Raw genomic sequence first — 12216 nt, forward strand, 5'->3', positions numbered from 1 at the left:
TCTCTAGTTTAACTTATATAACGATACTAATATCTTATTGTGTAATCTTTTGTAGATGGTTGTTCTGATGAGCATGAGCAAGTGGAATACAAAAGAGTGTCCATCATTATAAAACGAACTCAATGGGAGGTGTGTTTGCTATTATGAATAATTATTGATTTTGAAATATGTTTAACATGACTAATTGGTCTATGTATTTTAACCTTATCCAACTTGCCTTTTTTCCCTTTTCGCAGAGGACAACACATTGCAGGAGAGATGATGTGCAGAGGGGATGTTTGCAATTTTTTCTTTGTTCTTGTCTGCATGTTTTGTTTTGTTGAGTTTGAGCATGGCCATGCTATATTGTACTTGTCTTCCTTTGTTTTGCAATTTTTTTCTTGTTTTTTGTAGTATATATTGGTTTCGTTTGTTGGGTTTGTTGTACTCTTCCTTTATTTTGTTATTTTGTTTTTGTTTTCTGAACGTTTCTTGTAGTTTGGTCTTGGTTTTGTTTCTTGGGTGCGGAAATGGAAATGAAGGAAGCAAACAAAGAAAATTGAGGTTATTGTTCATAAATAAAGGTGAGTCAACATATCTACATGCAATGCACTTCACTTATAAGTATCTTTCGCTAATTTATGGCTCCATTTGTTCGCTATTCAAATTATTATATGTTTATCTATGCTTTCATAGTCAACTATATTGATCTTTTTTATGTAGTGAGCAACTACAATTGTATGGTCTACAAAGGTTAAGTGGTGAAGATGCATTAGACATTCTACAAACATGACACAAAGGATGAGTGAGGCATAGCTTACTTAGGAACCCCATTAAAATATTAATTATTTTAATAAAATACAATCCATGTGGAATTTCCCCAAATAATTCTGGGTCTTGGAGATCTCATGTGTTCTAGCCCCTCCACAAAATTTTGGACCTAGAGAACATCCCAGGCTACCCTAAAATCAACACTACCCTCTATTGCCTACTTGTGCTACTTGAATGAGGCAAACTTAGGGCATAGAGGGTTGCTACCTATCACTGTCAAAAGTCCTTGTTCAACAACAAACAAACGGCTATTCAAAGTGCTCCTTGACCTCGTTCTTTTTTCCTTCAAAGATCAATCTTGATCACCCCTTCTTTTGCCCTTCTAACTATCCTCAAATTCTTTCTCAAGTGATTGTACTTATGTTATGGAGCAAGACAGTACAACACTCCCGAAACTGTTCTTTTGGTTGCTCCAAATACTATCCTAAACTACGACACCAATCTTGCACTTTTTCTCCTTGTAGACGTCCACTTCTGCTCTCGAAAACCCTTGGATATGAGTGAGACTTTTTCTGAAGAACTCTTCCCTAACTAGGGCACCCTAAAGCAGGTCATGTTGCAACCCACTCCAACAACCTTTGATTTCTTCACTCCTACTGTAGATGAGTGTGGCCTATCCTTGGCTGCCAAGTAAGCTACTCAACACTCTAATAATCATCATTTCGTCCACTTGCAATAATTCATAAATCTCAGCCTGTTGGAGAGAGCTTGCTTATGTTTTCATGCTCATATTTTATCCTCAAAAGTCTCGTCCTAGTTTCCTACTCGTTGCTTTTACCTGCATAACAACAACCCAAAATAGTCCCAAAACCAGCCCTAACCATAATTGATCCTTTCTCCTTGGTTGCCGACTCGACCTCCTATTTCAGTGTTCACATGAGGAGTAAGTGAGTTGATTGGGTGAGGAATGAGGCTCTTCCCCATTCCTATTTATATCATTCCTTGGGGTGATGTCTAACCTTCTTAAATTGTCTCCTCAAGTCAACTTGAAACTTGAGATAAATTCACTTCGAGAATCAAATAAAAAATTTTTTCTCAATCCACAAGGCCTCTCTTCGTGCTGCAAGTGGCCCCTTGTTCGTTTAAGGTGCCCTACAATCTCCAAGTGCCAATGTCCAAATCCATACATGGTTTCACATCCACAAGTGACTTTGTGGTGCCAATTCATCCACAACTTTGGAGTTACAAAGGTTAAGTGGTGAAGATGCACTAGACATTTTACAAACATGACACAAAGGATGAGTGAGGCATACCTTACTTAGGAAACCCCATTAAAATATTAATTATTTTAATAAAATACAATCCATGTGGAATTTCACCAAATGATTTCTGGGTCTTGGAGATCTCTTGTGTTCTAGCCCCTCCACCAAATTTTGGAGCTAGAGAACATCCCACGCTACTTTAAAATCAGCACTTCTCTCTATTGCCTAATGTGCTACTTGAATGAGGCAAACTTAGGGCATAGAGGGTTGCTACCTATCACTGCCAAAAGTCCTTGTTCAACTACAAACATGGGCTAGTCAAGTGCCCCCTTGACCTCGTTCTTTTTTTGTCCTTCAAAGATCATCTTGATCACCCCTTCTTTTGCCCTTCTAACTATCCTCATATTCTTTCTCAAGCGATTGTACTTATGTCATGGAGCAAGACACTAAAACACTCCCAAAACTGTTCTTTTAGTTGCTCCAAATACTATCCTAAACTATGACACCAATCTTGCACTTCTGCTCCTTGTAGACGTCCACTTCTGCTCTCGAAAACCCTTGGATATGAGTGAGACTTTTTCTGAAGAACTCTTCCCTAACTAGGGCACCCTAAAGCAGGTCATGTTGCAACCCACTCCAACAACCTTTGATTTCTTCACTCCTATTGTAGATGAGTGTGGCCTATCCTTGGCTGCCAAGTAGGCTACTCAACTCTCTAATAATCATCATTTTGTCCACTTGCAATACTTCATAAATCTCAGCCTGGTTGAGAGAGCTTGCTTATGTTTTCATGCTCGTATTTTGTCCTCAAAAGTCTCGTCCTAGTTTCCTTCTCGTTGCTTTTACCTGAATAACCACAACCCAAAATAGTCCCAAAACCAACCCTAACCATAATTGATCCTTTCTCCTTGGTTGCGGACTCGACCTCCTATTTCAGTGTTCACATGAGGAATAAGTGACTTGATTGGGTGAGGAATGAGGCTCTTCCCCATTCCTATTTAATCATTCCTTAGGGTGATGTCTAACCTTCTTAAATTGTCTCCTCAAGTCAACTTGAAACTTAAGATAAATTCACCCACAGAATCAAATAAAAATTCTTTTCTCTCTATCCACAAGGCCTCTCTTCGTGCTACAAGTGGCCCCTTGTTCTTTAAGGGTGCCCTACAATCTCCAAGTGTCCAAATCCATACATGGTTCACATCCACAAGTGACTTTGTGGTGCCAATTCATCCACAACCCTAAGACTTGGGTTTTGCCACCCATTACCAATCTCAACACGTTCAATATGTTCAATATGCTGATCTCTAAATGTTTATTTCTTACAATAACATTGATTGCCTTATTCACCCACAGAATCAAATAAAAATTCTTTTCTCTCTATCCACAAGGCCTCTCTTCGTGCTACAAGTGGCCCCTTGTTCGTTTAAGGGTGCCCTACAATCTCCAAGTGCCAAGTGTCCAATCTATACATGGTTTCACATCCACAAGTGACTTTGTGGTGCCAATTCATCCACAACCCTAGAGACTTGGGTTTTGAGTACCACCCAAGTTACCAATCTCAATACGTTCAATATGTTCAATATGCTTGGATCTCTTTTATATAAAGGTTTATTTATCTTACGATAACATTGATTGCCTTATTCCTAGAAGAATTATGTCTAGTTTAGAAAACTTATATATTTTGAGATATAGCATGGAATATAAATGGGCTTGAATTAAGTTGGTTCACAAGTTCATGCCTTGAACTGTCTAGTTTAAATTTTATTATAATTCTAATATTTTATTTTCTATCTACTGTAGATGGTTGTTTCCAGTGCGAAGGAATAAGTAGAATGCAAAATGGATTATACTCATATAAAAAGTTCAAAGTCAGGTATGTTTCACATTGTGATTGATTGTTGCATTCAACTCTCGAACTTAACTTGTATAATGATTCTGACACCTTATGATGTATCTGTTGTAGATGGCGTGTTTTGGTGAGCATGGGTAAGTTGAATATAGAATGGAATGTCTTTCTTTATATAGCAAAATCTAAACGAAGTATGTTTGCTATTATGAATAATTATTTGTTTTGAATTATGCTTCCCATTAATATCTGTGTCTTTATTTTAACTTTATTCACACCTCTTTTTTTCCTTTTAGCGGAGGACAAGACACTACAATGGAGATAATGTGCAAAGGGGAAGTTTACAATTTTTTGTTTGTTGTTTTCTACTTGATTTATTTTTGTTGAAGTTCGTGCCTTCAAACTCTCTGGTTTGACTTTTATTAGAAATCTAATATTTTATTGTGTATCTATTGCAGATTGCTTATTCAAGTGAGCATGAAGATGTGAAATGCGAAATGGACTCTTCCCATTTATATAACAATTTCAAAGAAAGGTGTGTTTCTTATTATGATTAATTATTGCATACTCTCTAGTTTAACTTATATAACGATACTAATATCTTATTGTGTATCTTTTGTAGATGGTTGGTTCTGATGAGCATGAGCAAGTTGAATACAAAAGAGTGTCCATCATTATAAAGAGAACTCTATGGGGAGGTGTGTTTGCTATTATGAATAATTATTGATTTTGAAATATGTTTAACATGACTAATTGTCTATGTATTTTAACCTTATCCAACTTGCCTTTTTTCCCTTTTCGCAGAGGACAACACATTGCAGGAGAGATGATGTGCAGAGGGGATGTTTGCAATTTTTTCTTTGTTCTTGTCTGCATGTTTTGTTTTGTTTGAGTTTGAGCATGGCCATGCTCTATTGTACTCGTCTTCCTTTGTTTAACAATTTTTTCTTGTTTTTTGTAGTATATATTGGTTTTGTTTGTTGGGTTTGTTGTACTCTTCCTCTATTTTGTTATTTTGTTTTTGTTTTCTGAACGTTTCTTGTAGTTTGGTCTTGGTTTTGTTTCTTGGGTGCGGAAATGGAAATGAAGGAAGCAGACAAAGAAAATTGAGGTTATTGTTCATAAATAAAGGTGAGTCAACATATCTACATGCAATGCACTTCACTTATAAGTATCTTTCGTTAATTTATGGCTCCATTTGTTTGCTATTCAAATTATTGTATGTTTTATCTATGCTTTCATAGTCAACGATATTGATCTTTTTTATGTAGTGAGCAACTACAATTGTATGGTCTACAAAGGTTAAGTGGTGAAGATGCACTAGACATTCTACAAACATGACACAAAGGATGAGTGAGGCATAGCTTACTTAGGAACCCCATTAAAATATTAATTATTTTAATAAAATACAATCCATGTGGAATTTCCCCAAATAATTCTGGGTCTTGGAGATCTCATGTGTTCTAGCCCCTCCACAAAATTTTGGAGCTAGAGAACATCCCAGGCTACCCTAAAATCAACACTTCCCTCTATTGCCTACTTGTGCTACTTGAATGAGGCAAACTTAGGGCATAGAGGGTTGCTACCTATCACTGTCAAAAGTCCTTGTTCAACAACAAACATGGGCTAGTCAAAGTGCTCCCTTGACCTTGTTCTTTTGTCCTTCAAAGATCAATCTTGATCACCCCTTCTTTTGCCCTAAAATCTATCCTCAAATTCTTTCTCAAGTGATTGTACTTATGTTATGGAGCAAGACACTACAACACTCCCGAAACTGTTCTTTTGGTTGCTCCAAATACTATCCTAAACTACGACACCAATCTTGCACTTTCTCTCCTTGTAGACGTCCACTTCTGCTCTCGAAAACCCTTGGATATGAGTGAGACTTTTTATAAAGAACTCTTTCCTAACTAGGGCAACCTAAAGCAGGTCATGTTGCAACCCACTCCAACATCCTTTGATTTCTTCACTCCTACTGTAGATGAGTGTGGCCTATCCTTGGCTGCCAAGTAAGCTACTCAACACTCTAATAATCATCATTTCATCCACTTGCAATACTTCATAAATCTCAGCCTGTTGGAGAGAGCTTGCTTATGTTTTCATGCTCATATTTTGTCCTCAAAAGTCTCGTCCTAGTTTCCTACTCGTTGCTTTTACCTGCATAACCACAACCCAAAATAGTCCCAAAACCAGCCCTAACCATAATTGATCCTTTCTCTCCTTGGTTCGCGACTCGACCTCCTATTCACATGTTCACATGAGGATAAGTGACTTGATGGGTGAGGAATGAGGCTCTTCCCCCATTCTATTTAATATCATTCCTTAGGGTGATGTCTAACTTCTTAAGTTGTCTCCTCCATAAAAAACAATCCATGTAGAATTTCACCAAATGATTTCTGGGTCTTGGAGATCTCTTGTATTCTAGCCCCTCCACCAAATTTTGGAGCTAGAGAACATCCCAGGCTACTCTAAAATCAGCACTTCCCTCTATTGCCTAATGTGCTACTTGAATGAGGAAAACTTAGGGCATAGAGGGTTGCTACATATCACTGCCAAAAGTCCTTGTTCAACGACAAACATGGGCTAGTCAAGGTGCTCCCCTGACCTCGTTCTTTTGTCCTTCAAAGATCATTCTTGATCACCCCTTCTTTTGCCCTTCTAACTATCCTCAAATTCTTTCTCAAGCGATTGTACTTATGTCATGGAGCAAGACACTAAAACACTCCCAAAACTGTTCATTTAGTTGCTCCAAATACTATCCTAAAATATGACACCAATCTTGCACTTCTGCTCCTTGTAGACGTCCACTTCTGCTCTCGAAAACCCTTGGATATGAGTGAGACTTTTTCTGAAGAACTCTTCCCTAACTAGGGCAACCTAAAGCAGGCCATGTTGCAAGCCACTCCAACAACCTTTGATTTCTTCACTCTTATTGTAGATGAGTGTGGCCTATCCTTGGCTGGCAAGTAGGCTACTCAACTCTCTAATAATCATCATTTTGTCCACTTGCAATACTTCATAAATCTCAGCCTGGTTGAGAGAGCTTGCTTATGTTTTCATGCTCGTATTTTGTCCTCAAAAGTCTCGTCCTAGTTTCCTTCTCGTTGCTTTTACCTGAATAACCACAACCCAAAATAGTCCCAAAACCAACCCTAACCATAATTGATCCTTTCTCCTTGGTTGCGGACTCGACCTCCTATTTCAGTGTTCACATGAGGAATAAGTGACTTGATTGGGTGAGGAATGAGGCTCTTCCCCATTCCTATTTATATCATTCCTTAGGGTGATGTCTAACCTTCTTAAGTTGTCTCCTCAAGTCAACTTGAAACTTAAGATAAATTCACCCACAGAATCAAATAAAAATTCTTTTCTCTCTATCCACAAGGCCTCTCTTCGTGCTACAAGTGGCCCCTTGTTCATTTAAGGGTGCCCTACAATCTCCAAGTGCCAAGTGTCCAAATCCATACATGGTTTCACATCTACAAGTGACTTTGTGGTGCCAATTCATCCACAACCCTAGAGCCTTGGGTTTTGAGTACCACCCAAGTTACCAATCTCAACATGTTCAATATGTTTCAATATGCTTGGATCTCTTTTATATAAAGGTTTATTTATCTTACGATAACATTGATTGCCTTATTCCTAGAAGAATTATGTCTAGTTTAGAAAACTTATATATTTTGAGATATAGCATGGAATATAAATGGCTTGAATTAAGTTGGTTCACAAGTTCATGCCTTGAACTGTCTAGTTTAAATTTTATTATAATTCTAATATTTTATTTTCTATCTACTGTAGATGGTTGTTTCCAGTGCGAAGGAATAAGTAGAATGCAAAATGGATTATACTCATATAAAAAAGTTCAAAGTCAGGTATGTTTCACATTGTGATTAATTGTTGCATTCAACTCTCGAACTTAACTTGTATAATGATTCTGACACCTTATGATGTATCTGTTGTAGATGGCGTGTTTTGGTGAGCATGGGTAAGTTGAATACAGAATGGAATGTCTTTCTTTATATAGCAAAATCTAAACGAAGTATGTTTGCTATTATGAATAATTATTTGTTTTGAATTATGCTTCCCATTAATATCTGTGTCTTTATTTTAACTTTATTCACACCTCTTTTTTTCCTTTTAGCGGAGGACAAGACACTACAATGGAGATAATGTGCAAAGGGGAAGTTTACAATTTTTGTTTGTTGTTTTCTACTTGATTTATTTTTGTTGAAGTTCGTGCCTTCAAACTCTCTGGTTTGACTTTTATTAGAAATCTAATATTTTATTGTGTATCTATTGCAGATTGCTTATTCAAGTGAGCATGAAGATGTGAAATGCGAAATGGACTCTTCCCATTTATATAACAATTTCAAAGAAAGGTGTGTTTCTTATTATGATTAATTATTGCATACTCTCTAGTTTAATCTTATTGTGTATCTTTTGTAGATGGTTGGTTCTGATGAGCATGAGCAAGTGGAATACAAAAGAGTGTCCATCATTATAAAACGAACTCTATTGGAGGTGTGTTTGCTATTATGAATAATTATTGATTTTGAAATATGTTTAACATGACTAATTGTCTATGTATTTTAACCTTATCCAACTTGCCTTTTTTCCCTTTTCGCAGAGGACAACACATTGCAGGAGAGATGATGTGCAGAGGGGATGTTTGCAATTTTTTCTTTGTTCTTGTTTGCATGTTTTGTTTTGTTTGAGTTTGAGCATGGCCATGCTCTATTGTACTCGTCTTCCTTTGTTTTGCAATTTTTTCTTGTTTTTTGTAGTATATATTGGTTTTGTTTGTTGGGTTTGTTGTACTCTTCCTTTATTTTGTTATTTTGTTTTTGTTTTCTGAACGTTTCTTGTAGTTTGGTCTTGGTTTTGTTTCTTGGGTGCGGAAATGGAAATGAAGGAAGCAGACAAAGAAAATTGAGGTTATTGTTCATAAATAAAGGTGAGTCAACATATCTACATGCAATGCACTTCACTTATAAGTATCTTTCGCCAATTTATGGCTCCATTTGTTTGCTATTCAAATTATTATATGCTTTATCTATGCTTTCATAGTCAACTATATTGATCTTTTTTATGTAGTGAGCAACTACAATTGTATGGTCTACAAAGGTTAAGTGGTGAAGATGCACTAGACATTCTACAAACATGACACAAAGGATGAGTGAGGCATACCTTACTTAGGAACCCCATTAAAATATTAATTATTTTAATAAAATACAATCCATGTGGAATTTCCCCAAATAATTCTGGGTCTTGGAGATCTCATGTGTTCTAGCCCCTCCACAAAATTTTGGAGCTAGAGAACATCCCAGGCTACCCTAATATCAACACTTCCCTCTATTGCCTACTTGTGCTACTTGAATGAGGCAAACTTAGGGCATAGAGGGTTGCTACCTATCACTGTCAAAAGTCCTTGTTCAACAACAAACATGGGCTAGTCAAAGTGCTCCCTTGACCTCGTTCTTTTGTCCTTCAAAGATCAATCTTGATCACCCCTTCTTTTGCCCTTCTAACTATCCTCAAATTCTTTTTCATGTGATTGTACTTATGTTATGGAGCAAGACACTACAACACTCCCGAAAATGTTCTTTTGGTTGCTCCAAATACTATCCTAAACTACGACACCAATCTTGCACTTTTTCTCCTTGTAGACGTCCACTTCTGCTCTCGAAAGCCCTTGGATATGAGTGAGACTTTTTATAAAGAACTCTTTCCTAACTAGGGCAACCTAAAGCAGGTCATGTTGCAACCCACTCCAACAACCTTTGATTTCGTCACTCCTACTGTAGATGAGTGTGGCCTATCCTTGGCTGCCAAGTAGGCTACTCAACACTCTAATAATCATCATTTCGTCCACTTGCAATACTTCATAAATCTCAGCCTGGTTGAGAGAGCTTGCTTATGTTTTCATGCTCATATTTTGTCCTCAAAAGTCTCGTCCTAGTTTCCTTCTCGTTGCTTTTACCTGAATAACCACAACCCAAAATAGTCCCAAAACCAACCCTAACCATAATTGATCCTTTCTCCTTGGTTGCGGACTCGACCTCCTATTTCAGTGTTCACATGAGGAATATGTGACTTGATTGGGTGAGGAATGAGGCTCTTCCCCATTCCTATTTATATCATTCCTTAGGGTGATGTCTAACCTTCTTAAATTGTCTCCTCAAGTCAACTTGAAACTTAAGATAAATTCACCACAGAATCAAATAAAAATTCTTTTCTCTCTATCCACAAGGCCTCTCTTCGTGCTACAAGCGGCCCCTTGTTCGTTTAAGGGTGCCCTACAATCTCCAAGCGCCAAGTGTCCAAATCCATACATGGTTTCACATCCACAAGTGACTTTGTGGTGCCAATTCATCCACAACCCTAGAGCCTTGGGTTTTGAGTACCACCCAGGTTACCAATCTCAACATGTTCAATATGTTTCAATATGCTTGGAAATCTTTTATATAAAGGTTTATTTATCTTACGATAACATTGATTGCCTTATTTCTAGAAGAATTATGTCTAGTTTAGAAAACTTATATATTTTGAGATATAGCATGGAATATAAATGGGCTTGAATTAAGTTGGTTCACAAGTTCATGCCTTGAACTGTCTAGTTTAACTTTTATTATAATTCTAATATTTTATTTTCTATCTACTGTAGATGGTTGTTTCCAGTGCGAAGGAATAAGTAGAATGCAAAATGGATTATACTCATATAAAAAAGTTCAAAGTCAGGTATGTTTCACATTGTGATTGATTGTTGCATTCAACTCTCGAACTTAACTTGTATAATGATTCTGACACCTTATGATGTATCTGTTGTAGATGGCGTGTTTTGGTCAGCATGGGTAAGTTGAATACAGAATGGAATGTCTTTCTTTATATAGCAGAATCTAAACGAAGTATGTTTGCTATTATAAATAATTATTTGTTTTGAATTATGCTTCCCATTAATATCTGTGTCTTTATTTTAACTTTATTCACACCTCTTTTTTTCCTTCTAGCGGAGGACAAGACACTACAATGGAGATAATGTGCAAAGGGGAAGTTTACAATTTTTTGTTTGTTGTTTTCTACTTGATTTATTTTTGTTGAAGTTCGTGCCTTCAAACTCTCTGGTTTGACTTTTATTAGAAATCTAATATTTTATTGTGTATCTATTGCAGATTGCTTATTCAAGTGAGCATGAAGATCTGAAATGTGAAATGGACTCTTCCCATTTATATAACAATTTCAAAGAAAGGTGTGTTTCTTATTATGATTAATTATTGCATACTCTCTAGTTTAACTTATATAACGATACTAATATCTTATTGTGTATCTTTTGTAGATGGTTGGTTCTGATGAGCATGAGCAAGTGGAATACAAAAGAGTGTCCATCATTATAAAACGAACCCTATGGGAGGTGTGTTTGCTATTATGAATAATTATTGATTTTGAAATATGTTTAACATGACTAATTGTCTATGTATTTTAACCTTATCCAACTTGCCTTTTTTCCCTTTTCGCAGAGGACAACACATTGCAGGAGAGATGATGTGCAGAGGGGATGTTTGCAATTTTTTCTTTGTTCTTGTCTGCATGTTTTGTTTTGTTTGAGTTTGAGCATGGCCATGCTCTATTGTACTCGTCTTCCTTTGTTTTTCAATTTTTTCTTGTTTTTGGTAGTATATATTGGTTTTTTTTGTTGGGTTTGTTGTACTCTTCCTTTGTTTTGTTTTTTGTTTTCTGAATGTTTTTTGTAGTTTGGTCTTGGTTTTGTTTGTTGGGTGCGGAAATGGAAATGAAGGAAGCAGACAAAGAAAATTGAGGTTATTGTTCATAAATGAAGGTGAGTCAACATTTCTATATGCAATGCACTTCACTTAAAAGTATCTTTCGCTACTTTGTAGCTCCATTTATTATCTTTTCAAATTATTATATGCTTTATCTAAGCTCTCATAGTCAACTATATTCATCTTTTTTATGTAGTGAACAACTACAATTGTATGTTCTACACAAGTCAAGTGGTGAAGATGCACTAGACATTCTACAAACATGACACAGAGGATGGGTGAGGCATAGCTTACTTAGGAACCCCATTAAAATATTAATTATTTTAATAAAATACAATCCATGTGGAATTTCCCCAAATAATTCTGGGTCTTGGAGATCTCATGTGTTCTAGCCCCTCCACAAAATTTTGGAGCTAGAGAACATCCCAGGCTACCCTAATATCAACACTTGCCTCTATTGCCTACTTGTGCTACTTGAATGAGGCAAACTTAGGGCATAGAGGGTTGCTACCTATCACTGTCAAAAGTCCTTGTTCAACAACAAACATGGGCTAGTCAAAGTGCTCCCTTGACCTCGTTC

General features: G+C 36.7%; 1 long non-coding RNA gene across 1 annotated transcript; it reads left to right on the forward strand.

The window, feature by feature from the left end:
- The first annotated feature begins 8056 nt into the window (after positions 1–8056).
- On the forward strand, positions 8057–10682 carry LOC149154456 (uncharacterized). The gene is made up of 3 exons (XR_016263691.1): positions 8057–8379; positions 8486–8812; positions 10523–10682. It is a non-coding gene; the product is annotated as an uncharacterized LOC149154456 (long non-coding RNA).
- The last annotated feature ends 1534 nt before the right edge of the window (positions 10683–12216 follow it).

This window comes from Pinus tabuliformis, chromosome 9, assembly GCF_031772625.1.
Source record: "Pinus tabuliformis cultivar Carrire ecotype Pingquan chromosome 9, CPIR1, whole genome shotgun sequence".
Lineage (NCBI taxonomy): Eukaryota > Viridiplantae > Streptophyta > Pinopsida > Pinales > Pinaceae > Pinus > Pinus tabuliformis.